The sequence below is a fragment of the Lolium perenne genome, chromosome 2 (genome assembly GCF_019359855.2).
Source record: "Lolium perenne isolate Kyuss_39 chromosome 2, Kyuss_2.0, whole genome shotgun sequence".
Taxonomy (NCBI): domain Eukaryota; kingdom Viridiplantae; phylum Streptophyta; class Magnoliopsida; order Poales; family Poaceae; genus Lolium; species Lolium perenne.
The window spans coordinates 130,387,446-130,401,823 of NC_067245.2; the positions used below are offsets into that span (position 1 = coordinate 130,387,446).

Genomic DNA, 14,378 nt, shown 5'->3' on the forward strand with positions numbered 1-14,378 from the left:
TATCCCCTCACCCTCCAATTCTTGATCAAATGGATTATCATTTGATACTTTCAAGTGGACTCCTTTCAACAAAACCCTAGACTCAGGGAGTATTTCAACCCACTCCCAATTGACCTGTTATTTGAAGCGCAACTTATATTTCTTCATACCCATCTCAATCCTTTATTATTTTCCATCATCACCTTGACATCATGAATTGATGATTTCTGTCACCATATTCATCCTTGTGAGTATATGGTTACTTCACTCACCATCTCTCCTAGCCTTGCTCTACCATTGTCTAAATCACCATCACCACCATCATCTCTTGGACACATCTTTTATCAGGTCAGAATGTCACCACCATCTACTTTAGCACCCTTGTGCATTAGTATCGCTATGCCTAAAATTCTATATCTTTTTAGGCCACCATTTTAGTAATTTGTGAGGCACTCAACCTTGGGTGTCATGCATGTGTAGAAATGCTCTCTTGTTGATCACATGTGCATGGCCAAAAATATGTGGCCGGCCATGCCATGGCACACATGCATCATGCCTCTCTATTTCCCTCTCTCTCACATAATTATTCCACCTTGGGAAGCCTCTCACTTTTTGTCCCTTCCCCATGCCACTAATAATTTCAGCTTTAGTCAAATTCTCCCCCCACAAGCCAGCCTCCCAACTAACACAATCAATGAAGAGGCTACCTCCCAACCAACCCAATCAATGAGGAGGCAGCCCACCCCCTCTCCCTCTATATAAAGGGGCTTGGTAGCCCACCCCTCCTCACTTGCTCTCACTTTTCCACTCCCCACTCTTTCCTCCACTCCCACACAATCTCCTCCTTTTTCTCCCCACGAAATTGCTGCTCCTCCTAGCTTCATGGCCGGCCATGGCCATGGCCATGAAAAGCTCTCCATGATGAAGCTCTCCCCTCCCTCAAGCTCCTCCTCTCCATGAGAGCATCCCTCTCCTTTTTCTCCCCAACCCTAGATGGTTTTCTCTCGTCTTCTCCTTCCTCCCTTGCTAAGTTTGGATCTTGATGCAGGTGCATGTTGGTCCAAGCATGGAGAAGCTTCACCTATCCTCAGATCTGAAGTTCTTGACCAAAGTTCGTCCAAAACCTTGCAGTAATTTCTTTCATCTTGCTGTTTCAAATTCTAGTACGAACTTGTAAAATCCGCCAAATCTTGTGTGCAGATCCAAATCGAGTGATTCAAAGTTCCGCAGATAGGTATTGAAAAGGTCTACAACTTGGCGTTGGTCTCATCCTCAAATTCTTTACGGATTTTTCATGGTAAATAAAGTTCTAGAAACATGAAGAATCACTGTTTGTCAGATTTCTTCTGTTTTACAAAACCTTTTTGAGCAAACTCAACTGTGGGTGAAAGCCCTCTCCAGTACCTTCATTTTGGCGTTGGTTTCACTTCAAATGACATCCTGAAATTGAAATGGTTCACAGATCAAGATCTGGTCAGATCTGACTTTGTCGAATTAAACCAGGAGCTTGGAAACGAATTTTTGAATGAAACCAATTGGGTAAGAAACACCTATTCAATATATTTCAGATGCAGCTGACCTCATATTTTTATGATTTATGTACGATTTGTGGTGAATTAAACTTATTCTGTGTGTTCTGCAGACATGGCTGTTAGATTTTAATTCATCAAAAATCCATTTTTGAACCTAATTGAGTGATTCCAATTCTGTAGGATTACTGAATGTTTTTTTAATCATCTCAAACAAGTTTCAAACCTTTATCTGTTCTGCAACTCCATAGTTCAAGCAAATGGTGAAAACATGCAGTAAATTTGTCAATCCATTTGTGAAAGTTTCAAAAACAATTTGAACCCAAATCCAATTGTGTATGCTTCTCTGTTTAATTACCTTTCCAATGCCTGTGGTCTCGTATTTTTAGGATTTTTCTACGATTTATGGCTTACAGATCTTGTTTTCTGTACAGTCAGATTCAAAGAAATTCCTAAAATTGTAGGTTTAATATTTTTGGGTGTTTCCAATTGGGTTAGTCTTGTATTAGTACTGGCTATCTAGGAAAAATATTATTAGTCTCTGATCATATATATTTGTTACTGTTAGTAATGTATATGTGTGACATGCATTGTTGAAGCAAAACTTTTCGGTTTATTCAAAACCCTTGACCAACTCTTTTTAGTAGAGATGGGCAACCTTTGTTTTATGCTTGCAAAACAAAACCTCTGCAACTCAACTTTAGCCCTATTGTTTTTCTTAAGTTTTAAAATGATGTGGATATGGTTTGCTTCCTATTTTGGATGTAGGATTATGTGAACAACTTAATTTAGGAAGACTGTTTTCTACATTTCCAAAAATGTTTGAAAATGTTTTGTGAATGTATTTGATGTCAAACTAATGCTCTTGTCCTCTTTATGATGTTATCTACCAGGGGATGTTTGGTTTATACCATGGTGATAACCGAGAGAGGCAATTGCTAAGTTGTGATACTCTCATACCTTTACTAGGTAGATAAAATGGGTTCTCTTTAAGTTGTTTGTGGTATCTATAAGTCCTTTGTATGGTAGCTCTTTATTGAATGGTTAAATTATGGTTGTTGTATGTTTGTTTTGTTGGTGCAATGTGATTGATTGTGTTCCTTTTATATTTTCCGGCGATAGATGCGAACAATTCCGGAGAAGAAGAAGAAGTGGAATCGGACAAGGATTTTATTTTTGTTGTTGGGATTCTTATATTGATGGAGTTGAAAAAGTACAGGGACAAAATAAGCCAAGGCAATCCATCTTTTGATCTCTTGCTATTTATTCTTCTTGTTGTGCTCATTGCTCCATTATATACTTGGTTCCTTGTATCATGTGTGATTTTTGATCCTCAACTCTATGCATACTTATTCCGGCCAAAGTATGTTGAACCCCTTGTTGATGCTTTGCATACTTGCTCCCAAGTATGTGAACCCCCTTGTTTATGTTATGCATGCTCACCCTAAGCATGTATGCCCCCTTGACTATATCCATGTTGTCATCTTTTTAGTGGTATGATGATTAACATCATGACCCCTGTTTGAATCATCTTAATTATGTTGTCCCTATACATGCTTATCCTAAGTATGTATGATCCCTTTAACACCTCAATTATCATCCCCTTAGTGGTATGATGGCTAGCATCATGTCATTGTGACTCTTAGTTCCTTCATAAAACTATAGGTTGGGAACCCCCTTGGAAAAATACCTTGTTGAAAAGAATTTTTGAAAACCTTGGGGGAGTTGGACTTACCCAAGTGTGTGTTTATGAAAGGAAAGGATCTTGGCAAAGATGGTTGGAAAGAAAATCTTGTTTTCGAAAACTTTGGCATCTAAGTATTCACCCGTGACAATTAACCCGCGCAACCACATTACCCTGGAGTGGGACGGGGCTTAGCTCGTAGTTTGTTCTTCTTAACATGGGACACCGCACAACTATATAAGGGTAAGGTTACCCCTGAATCCGGATTGTCGTTGGTGGAGACAATAGTATAACGGGAGGCCTTCGGGGCTGACCTGTCCGGAAGACACTATGGGTCTCCTGGCTTGGCGGTGGAGCCACGCTCAAAGTGAGGTGAGCTGCCACGGTGCCGGGGAGGTACATACTCCATAGGGTAGGATCCCGTGCTAAGACGAATAGGCGAAAGGCTGTGTCCGAGTTTTTGTCATGGCATAGTTGATATGCGGGGATGATGCCCACATGATGAACTCGCGGATCTTGTGGGGAAAGTGTGCAAACTCTGCAGAGTCAAATCTATTCGAATAGCCGTGTCCGCGGTCATGGACGGTTGGAATGGCTGTTGCTTAGCCTAAAGAGTTTTGTTTTATGAAAGTGTTTGACAAAGGAAAGGAAGGAACTTGTTTTCGGAGTACCGGGAAGGTACGGGAAAATTGTGATGACCATATGGAGATGGTCGGAAAGGAAATAAACTGGGTTACTCCCATCCTAGTGTTTGATGTTGTAGAACTCTTTTGAAGTATCTTCTTTAACAAAGATATAGAGATGTCATAGAACACTCCTAAGTATCCCCTTCGACCGCGAAGTTGGGATACTATCTCCACCAAAGAAATTACATCTCTCCTAGATGCTATATTCACAAGAGAAACTGATTCTCTTATGCATGCTATATCCACAAGAGAAACTACTCTTCCTCTCTTGTCTCTTTAGTTAGCTCTTGTTAGTATCTTCTTGATGGTTTGCGAGTACAATTCCAAATGTACTCACGGCTTTGTCCCTGGCTATTTACTTGGCCAGACTTGGAGGAACACGACGGATGAAGAAGGAGTTGACGACGTCTATGCGAGCTAGGAACGTCTTCCCAGTCAGTTGCCTGTAGGGTTATGGCAGATGACTTGGGTACTGCGCTGCTGAAGTGATGTTGCTACTCTGATGTTTAGTTAGGCCCTTCGAGGCTATTATGCAAGTATTGGTCATGTGACCATGTTGTAATTTTCTTATTCCGCTTTGTAATGGATGGTGTAATTTGATATCAGTTCGGTTATGTGTTCACGGTGCACTGATCATGGGATCGTGAACTGTATACATAACAGGGAATTTCGGACAGCTAGTCCGGGGTCCCCACAAACTACATCCTCGGACATAGCATCAATGTTTTATCCCTAGTGGCAACAGCACATCCACAACCTTAGAACTTTCTGTCACTGTCCCAGATTTAATGGAGGCATGAACCCACTATCGAGCATAAATACTCCCTCTTGGAGTTAAGAGTAAAAACTTGGCCAGAGCCTCTACTAATAACGGAGAGCATGCAAGATCATAAACAACACATAGATATAAATTGATAATCAACATAACATAGTATTCTATATCCATCGGATCCCAACAAACACAACATATAGCATTACAGATAGATGATCTTGATCATGTTAGGCAGCTCACAAGACCCGACAATGAAGCACATGAGGAGAAGACAACCATCTAGCTACTGCTATGGACCCATAGTCCAGGGGTGAACTACTCACTCATCACTCCGGAGGCGACCATGGCTGTGTAGAGTCCTCCGGGAGATGATTCCCCTCTCCGGCAGGGTGCCGGAGGCGATCTCCTGAATCCCCCGAGATGGGATTGGCGGCGGCGGCGTCTCTGGAAGGTTTTCCGTATCGCGGCTCTCGGTACTGGGGGTTTCGCGACGAAGACTATATGTAGGCGGAAGGGCAGGTCAGGGGGCCACACGAGGGGCCAACACACTAGGCCGGTGCGGCCAGGGCTTGGGCCACGCCGCCCTAGCGTCTGGCCACCTCGTGGCCCCACTTCGTCTTCCCTTCGGTCTTCTGGAAGCTTCGTGTGAAAATAGGCCCCTGGGCGTTGATTTCGTCCAATTCCGAGAATATTTCCTTACTAGGATTTCTGAAACCAAAAACAGCAGAAAACAGCAACTGGCTCTTCGGCATCTCGTTAATAGGTTAGTGCCGGAAAATGCATAAATATGACATAAAGTATGCATAAAACATGTAGATATCATCAATAATGTGGCATGGAACATAAGAAATTATCGATACGTCGGAGACGTATCAGCATCCCCAAGCTTAGTTTCTGCTCGTCCCGAGCAGGTAAACGGTAACAAAGATAATTTCTGGAGTGACATGCCATCATAACCTTGATCATACTATTTGTAAAGCATATGTAGTGAATGCAATGACATGAGTAAACAAATGAATCATATAGCAAAGACTTTTCATGAATAGTACTTCAAGACAAGCATCAATAAGTCTTGCATAAGAGTTAACTCATAAAGCAATAATTCAAAGTAAAGGTATTGAAGCAACATAAAGGAAGATTAAGTTTCAGCGGTTGCTTTCAACTTGTAACATGTATATCTCATGGATATTTGTCAATATAGAGTAATATAACAAGTGCAATATGCAAGTATGTAGGAATCAATGCACAGTTCACACAAGTGTTTGCTTCTTGAGATGGAGAGAAATAGGTGAACTGACTCAACATAAAAGTAAAAGAATGGCCCTTCGCAGAGGGAAGCATTGATTGCTATATTTGTGCTAGAGCTTTGATTTTGAAAACAAGAAACAATTTTGTCAACGGTAGTAATAAAGCATATGTGTTATGTAAATTATATCTTACAAGTTGCAAGCATCATGCATAGTATACTAATAGTGCCCGCACCTTGTCCTAATTAGCTCGGATTACCTGGATTATCATCGCAATGCACATGTTTTAACCAAGTGTCACAAAGGGGTACCTCTATGCCGCCTGTACAAAGGTCTAAGGAGAAAGCTCGCGTTGGATTTCTCGCTATTGATTATTCTCAACTTAGACATCCATACCGGGACAACATAGACAACAGATAATGGACTCCTCTTTTATGCATAAGCATTCAACAATTGTTAATTTTCTCATATGAGATTGAGGATATTTGTCCAAAACTGAAACTTCCACCATGGATCATGGCTTTAGTTAGCGGCCCAATGTTCTTCTCTAACATTATGCATGCTCTAACCATTTTAGTGGTAAATCTCCCTTACTTCAGACAAGACGAACATGCATAGCAACTCACATGATATTCAACAAAGAGTAGTTGATGGCGTCCCCAGGAACATGGTTATCGCACAACAAGCAACTTAATAAGAGATAAAGTGCATAAGTACATATTCAATACCACAATAGTTTTTAGGCTATTTGTCCCATGAGCTATATATTTTAAAGGTGAAGAATAGAAATTTCAAAGGTAGCACTCAAGCAATTTACTTTGGAATGGCGGAGAAATACCATGTAGTAGGTAGGTATGGTGGACACAAATGGCATAGTGGTTGGCTCAAGGATTTTGGATGCATGAGAAGTATTCCCTCTCGATACAAGGTTTAGGCTAGCAAGGTTTATTTGAAACAAACACAAGGATGAACCGGTGCAGCAAAACTCACATAAAAGACATATTGTAAACATTATAAGACTCTACACCGTCTTCCTTGTTGTTCAAATTCAATACTAGAAATTATCTAGACCTTAGAGAGACCAATTATGCAAACCAAATTTTAGCAAGCTCTATGTATTTCTTCATTAATAGGTGCAAAGTATATGATGCAAGAGCTTAGACATGACCACAACAATTGCCAAGTATCACATTATCCAAGACATTTTAGCAATTACTACATGTATCATTTTCCGATTCCAACCATATAACAATTTAACGAAGAAGAAACTTTCGCCATGAATATTATGAGTAAAGCCTAAGGACATATTTGTCCATATGAAACAGCGGAGTGCGTCTCTCTCCCACACAAAGAATGCTAGGATCCATTTATTCAAACAAAAACAAAAACAAAAACAAACAGACGCTCCAAGTAAAGTACATAAGATGTGATGGAATAAAAATATAGTTTCACTAGAGGAACCTGATAATGTTGTCGATGAAGAAGGGGATGCCTTGGGCATCCTCAAGCTTAGACGCTTGAGTCTTCTTGAAATATGCAGGGATGAACCACCGGGGCATCCCCAAGCTTAGAGCTTTCACTCTCCTTGATCATATTGTATCATCTCCCTCTCTTGATCCTTGAAAACTTCCTCCACACCAAACTCAAAACAACTCATTAGAGGGTTAGTGCACAATTAAAATTTACATGTTCAGAGGTGACATGATCATTCTTAACACTTCTGGACATTGCACAAAGCTACTGAAAGTTAATGGAATCGAAAAATCCATCAAGCATAGCAAAACAGGCAATGCGAAATAAAAGGTAGAATCTGTCAAAACAGAACAGTTTGTAAAGACGAATTTTATTGAGGCACCAGACTTGCTCAAATGAAAATGCTCAAATTTAATGAAAGTTGCGTACATATCTGAGCATCACTCATGTAAATTGGCATAATTTTCTGAGTTACCTACAGAGAATTAGTCCCAGATTCGTGACAGCAAAGAAATCTGTTTCTGCGCAGTAATCCAAATCTAGTATGAACCTTACTATCAACGACTTTACTTGGCACAACAATGCACAAAACTAAGATAAGGAGAGGTTGCTATAGTAGTAACAACTTCCAAGACTCAAATATAAAATAAAAGTACTGTAGTAAAAACATGGGTTGTCTCCCACAAGCGCTTTTCTTTAACGCCTTTCAGCTAGGCGCATAAAGTATGTATCAAGTATTATCAAGAGACGAAGTGTCAACATCATAATTTGTTCTAATGATAGAATCAAAAGGTAACTTCATTCTATTTCTAGGGAAGTGTTCCATACCTTTCTTGAGAGGAAATTGATATTTAATATTACCTTCCTTCATATCAATGATAGCACCAATAGTTCGAAGAAAAGGTCTTCCCAATATAATGGGACAAGATACATTGCATTCAATATCCAAGACAACAAAATCAACGGGGACAAGGTTATTGTTAACGGTAATGCGAACATTATCAACTCTCCCAAAAGGTTTCTTTGTAGAATTATCAGCAAGATTAACATCCAAATAACAATTTTTCAATAGTGGCAAGTCAAGCATATTATAGATTTTCTTAGGCATAACGGAAATACTTGCACCAAGATCACATAAAGCATTACAATCAAAATCATTGACCTTCATCTTAATGATGGGCTCCCAACCATCCTCTAGCTTCCTAGGAATAGAAGTTTCGCGATTTAGTTTCTCTTCTCTAGCTTTTATGAGAGCATTTGTAATATGTTTCGTGAAAGCCAAATTTATAGCACTAGCATTAGGACTCTTAGCAAGTTTTTGTAAGAACTTTATAACTTCAGAGATGTGGCAATCATCAAAATCCAAACCATTATAATCTAAATCAATGGGATCATCATCCCCAACGTTGGAAAAAATTTCAACAGTTTTATCACAAGCAGTTTCAGCAGTTTTAGCAGTTTCAGGCAGTTTTTCACGCTTTGCATTAGAAGTGGAAACATTGCTAACACCAATTCTTTTACCATTATTAGTAGGAGGTGCAGCAACATGTGTAGCATTAGCATTACTAGTGGTGGTAATAGTCCAAACTTTAGCTATATTATCTTCTTTTTCATTTTCTTCTTTTTCCCACCTAGCACGCAATTCGGCCATCAATCTTATATTCTCATTAATTCTAACTTGGATGGCATTTGCTGTAGTAACAATTTTATTATTATGATTTTCATGAGGCATAACTTTCGATTTCAAAAGATCAACATCAGCAGGAAGACTATCGACTTTAGAAGCAAGTATATCAATTTTCCCAAGCTTTTCTTCAACAGATTTGTTAAAAGCAGTTTGTGTACTAATAAATTCTTTAAGCATAGCTTAAAGTCCAGGGGGTGTGTTCCTATTATTGTTGTAAGAATTCCCATAAGAATTACCATAGCCGTTGCCATTATTATGAGGATATGGCCTATAGTTGTTACTAGAATTGTTCCGGTAAGCATTGTTGTTGAAATTATTATTTTTAATGTAGTTTACATCAACATGTTCTTCTTGGACAACCAATGAAGCTAACAGAACATTATTAGGATCAACATTTGTCCTACCATTCACAAGCATAGACATAATAGCATCAATCTTATCACTCAAGGAAGAGGTTTCTTCGATAGAATTTACCTTCTTACCTTGTGGAGCTTTTTCCGTGTGCCATTCAGAGTAATTAATCATCATATTATCAAGAAGCTTTATTGCTTCACCAAGAGTGATGGACATAAAGGTACCTCCAATAGCTGAATCCAATAGGTTCCGCGAAGAAAAATTCAGTCCTGCATAAAAGGTTTGGATGATCATCCAAGTAGTCAGTCCATGGGTTGGGCAATTTTTAACCAAAGATTTCATTCTTTCCCATGCTTGTGCAACATGCTCAGTATCCAATTGTTTAAAATTCATTATGCTACTCCTCAAAAATATAATTTTAGCAGGGGGATAATATCTACCAATAAAAGCATCCTTACATTTAGTCCATGAATCAATACTATTCTTAGGCAGAGATAGCAACCAATCTTTAGCTCTTCCTCTTAATGAGAAAGGAAACAATTTTAATTTTATAATGTCACCATCTACATCCTTATACTTTTGCATTTCACAAAGTTCAACAAAATTATTGAGATGGGCAGCAGCATCATCAGAACTAACACCAGAAAATTGCTCTCGCATAACAAGATTCAGTAAAGCAGGTTTAATTTCAAAGAATTCCGCTGTAGTAGCAGGTGGAGCAATAGGTGTGCATAAGAAATCATTGTTATTTGTGGTTGTGAAGTTACACAACTTAGTATTTTCAGGGGTACCCATTTTAGCAACAGTAAATAAAGCAAACTAGATAAGGTAAATGCAAAGAACTAATTTTTTTGTGTTTTTGATATAGCAAACAAGATAGCAACTAATTTTTTTGTATTTTGATTTAATGCAGCAAACAAAGTAGTAAATAAAATAAAGCAAGACAAAAACAAAGTAAAGAGATTGGATTGTGGAGACTCCCCTTGCAGCATGTCTTGATCTCCCCGGCAACGGCGCCAGAAATTTAGCTTGACACGCGTACATCACGCGACCGTTGGGAACCCCAAGTGGAAGGTGTGATGCGTATAGCAGTAAGTTTCCCTCAGTTAGAAACCAAGGTTTATCGAACCAGTAGGAGTCAAGAAGCACGTTGAAAGTTGATGGCGGCGAGATGTAGTGCGGCGCAACACCAGGGATTCCGGCGCCAACGTGGAACCTGCACAACACAACCAAAGTACTTTGCCCCAACGAAACAGTGAGGTTGTCAATCTCACCGGCTTGCTGTAACAAAGGATTAGATGTATAGTGTGGATGATGATTGTTTGCAGAGAACAGTAGAACAAGTATTGTAGTAGATTGTATTCGATGTAAAAGAATGGACCGGGGTCCACAATTCACTAGAGGTGTCTCTCCCATAAGATAAATAGCATGTTGGGTGAACAAATTACAGTTGGGCAATTGACAAATAGAGAGGGCATGACAATGCACATACATGATATGATGAGTATTGTGAGATTTAATTGGGCATTACGACAAAGTACATAGACCGCTATCCAGCATGCATCTATGCCTAAAAAGTTCACCTTCAGGTTATCATCCGAACCCCTTCCAGTATTAAGTTGCAAACAACAGACAATTGCATTAAGTATGGTGCGTAATGTAATCAATAACTACATCCTCGGACATAGCATCAATGTTTTATCCCTAGTGGCAACAGCACATCCACAACCTTAGAACTTTCTGTCACTGTCCCAGATTTAATGGAGGCATGAACCCACTATCAAGCATAAATACTCCCTCTTGGAGTTAAGAGTAAAAACTTGGCCAGAGCCTCTACTAATAACAGAGAGCATGCAAGATCATAAACAACACATAGATATAAATTGATAATCAACATAACATAGTATTCTCTATCCATCGGATCCCAACAAACACAACATATAGCATTACAGATAGATGATCTTGATCATGTTAGGCAGCTCACAAGACCCGACAATGAAGCACATGAGGAGAAGACAACCATCTAGCTACTGCTATGGACCCATAGTCCAGGGGTGAATTACTCACTCATCACTCCGGAGGCGACCATGGCGGTGTAGAGTCCTCCGGGAGATGATTCCCCTCTCCGGCAGGGTGCCGGAGGCGATCTCCTAAATCCCCCGAGATGGGATTGGCGGCGGCGTCTCTGGAAGGTTTTCCGTATCGTGGCTCTCGGTACTGGGGGTTTCGGGACGAAGACTATATGTAGGCGGAAGGGCAGGTCAGGGGGCCACACGAGGGGCCCACACACTAGGCCGGCGCGGCCAGGGCTTGGGCCGCGCCGCCCTAGCGTCTGGCCACCTCGTGGCCCCACTTCGTCTTCCCTTCGGTCTTCTGGAAGCTTCGTGTGAAAATAGGCCCCTGGGCATTGATTTCGTCCAATTCCGAGAATATTTCCTTACTAGGATTTCTGAAACCAAAAACAGCAGAAAACAGCAACTGGCTCTTCGGCATCTCGTTAATAGGTTAGTGCCGGAAAATGCATAAATATGACATAAAGTATGCATAAAACATGTAGATATCATCAATAATGTGGCATGGAACATAAGAAATTATCGATACGTCGGAGACGTATCAGAGTGCAGAGGCCGGTATATTTCGTCAGTGAAGTTTTATCACCCTCGAAACAACGATATCCGCAGTACCAAAAGCTAGCATATGGAGTGTTTACAACCGCAAGAAAATTGCGACACTATTTTTCGGCGCATCCGATAATAGTGGTCAATGAAGCACCTTTATCCAACATCTTAAACAATCCAGAAGCTACCGGTCATGTCTCCCTTTGGGGAATAGAACTTTCCCCTCGGGACATCACATACGAGAAAAGAAAAGCAATAAAATCACAGATCTTACCAGACTTCATCGCAAAGTGGATGGAGCTGCAAAACACGAGACCTCCAGATTTATCGAGAACTTGGACTATGAACTTCGAAGGGTCCAAGAGATTAGAAGGAGCTGGAGTAGGCGTGATACTAGTATCACCTCAAGGCGACAAGTTGAAGTACGTGTTACAGATGACATTTCCAAACGCGTCTAATAATGAAGCATAATACGAAGCACTTATACATGGGATGAAGATGGCGAAGGCCTATGGTGCAACTCGACTAAAAATCTTTGGCGACTCACAGCTGGTGGCTCAACAAGTGATGAATCAATGTGATGCAGTCAATGATAGCATGATAGCATACAAAGAGGTATATAATGAGCTCGAGAAACTGTTTGATGGGTGCGAGGTAAATCACATTAGCAGGCTCATCAATGATGAAGCCGATGATCTTGCAAACATTGGGTCGCAATGTCTCACAATACCACCTGGCGTGTTTTGGGAAGAGATAGCTGAAAGATCAACCAAGGCGAAGAAACATAAAAAGAAGGAGAAGGATGAGAAATCCTCGGGGGCTAAAGAAGTACCATCGGAAGAAGAGGAGGAACCACAAGTGATAATGATGGTACAGATTCCCTGGATGCATGCATACATAGCATACATCTTGAGACAGGAACTACCCGACGATCCAGTTGAAGCAAGGCGAGTTATCAGGCGTTCTAAAGCCTTTACTGTGGTCAAAGGAGAGCTATACAGACGAAGTATTTCTGGAGTACTACAAACATGCGTTACACCTGAGGAAGGAAGGCTAACTCTGAAGGATGTACACGAAGGAGTATGCGGACATCACGCAAGCAGCCGAGCTATAGCAGCCAAGGTTTTCAGGGCAGGATTCTACTGGCTAACAACCATTGAGGATGCAAAGGACATAGTACGTACTTGTGACGCGTGCCAGAGGCTTACCGCAAAACCACACTCTCCGGCAGCAGAGTTGATGCTAATACCGTTGTCATGGCCCTTTTCTCAATGGGGTCTCGATATGGTGGGAAAATTACACAAGGCTTGGCCAGGAGGATACGAATACATGCTTGTAGCTGTCGACAAGTTCACAAAGTGGATAGAAGCAAAACCGATAAATTCACCAGATGCAACATCTGCAATCAAGTTCGTGAAAAGTATCGTTTTTCGATTTAGAGTCCCTCATAGCATCGTCACACACAACGACAGCAATTTCACATCCAAGGAATTCAAAGCTTATTGCGAAGATGTAGGAATCAAACTACACTTTGCATCAGTTGCGCACCCACAGACCAATGGTCAAGTCGAGAAAGCAAACTGATGAGATCTGAGATCTAGGGTTTGGCCCGATCTCGCGATTGACCCGAAATCCAAAGGGGAAAAGGTGGGGAAGACGAAGAACACGAAGAACGCGAGAAGAACACGGGAAGAACACACGCACACAACCCGATACGGTCGATACTTACCCTTGTGGCTCGATGGACCACGCCAATAGAATCACCCGGAAGAGACACGAAGGTAGAATTCCCGGTGAGAGATTGGGGTTCGAGACGGAGATTAGTGAGGGAGAGAGAGTGGGTTGCACTAGAATCTCACTCACAAATATCCAGATCCACAACAAGAGTGCCTTGATTACAAAGGGATGCTAACCCTAGGGAGACAAAGCTCAAAGTAGTGTTTAAGCTCAAATTAAGTCTAAGGGGTAAAGGGGGGCGTCCATGGTGCTTATATAGGTCTACATGGCCCACAGGTCGAAAAGGTACATAAGTGAACAACTTAGGCAGTTTTGGTGGAGGCGTTTCGATGGATCTGGTCCAGGGGCCGGTCAGACCGGACCTGGGACCGGCGGGTCCGGTCCAAACCGGGCGGCTGACCGGGCGCCAACCGGAAGTGTCGCAGATTTCCGTCCGTTTGGCCCCGCTGCAATGCCCGGTCGAAACCGAGGGGAGTCCGGCGTGCCGCCCGGTTGACCGGGTCTGGGACCGGGTGGTCCGGTCGTGGGGCCGGTTGACCGGGTCCTGGGCCGGCCAGCTCTCTCTTCCTTCGCGCGCTTCGAGTGACGTCGGGTCCAGCTCCATGCCCATCT

General features: G+C 41.5%; 1 long non-coding RNA gene across 1 annotated transcript in view; it reads left to right on the forward strand.

Annotated features, from left to right (window-relative positions):
- The first annotated feature begins 782 nt into the window (after nucleotides 1-782).
- The window catches only part of LOC127333450 (uncharacterized), a 182,702-nt gene continuing 169,106 nt past the window's right edge, over nucleotides 783-14,378 (forward strand). The window contains exons 1-4 of the long non-coding RNA XR_011751963.1: nucleotides 783-1,090; nucleotides 1,180-1,276; nucleotides 1,442-1,518; nucleotides 2,402-2,477. This is a non-coding gene — a long non-coding RNA (uncharacterized lncRNA). The remainder of the gene's footprint in view (nucleotides 1,091-1,179; nucleotides 1,277-1,441; nucleotides 1,519-2,401; nucleotides 2,478-14,378) is intronic.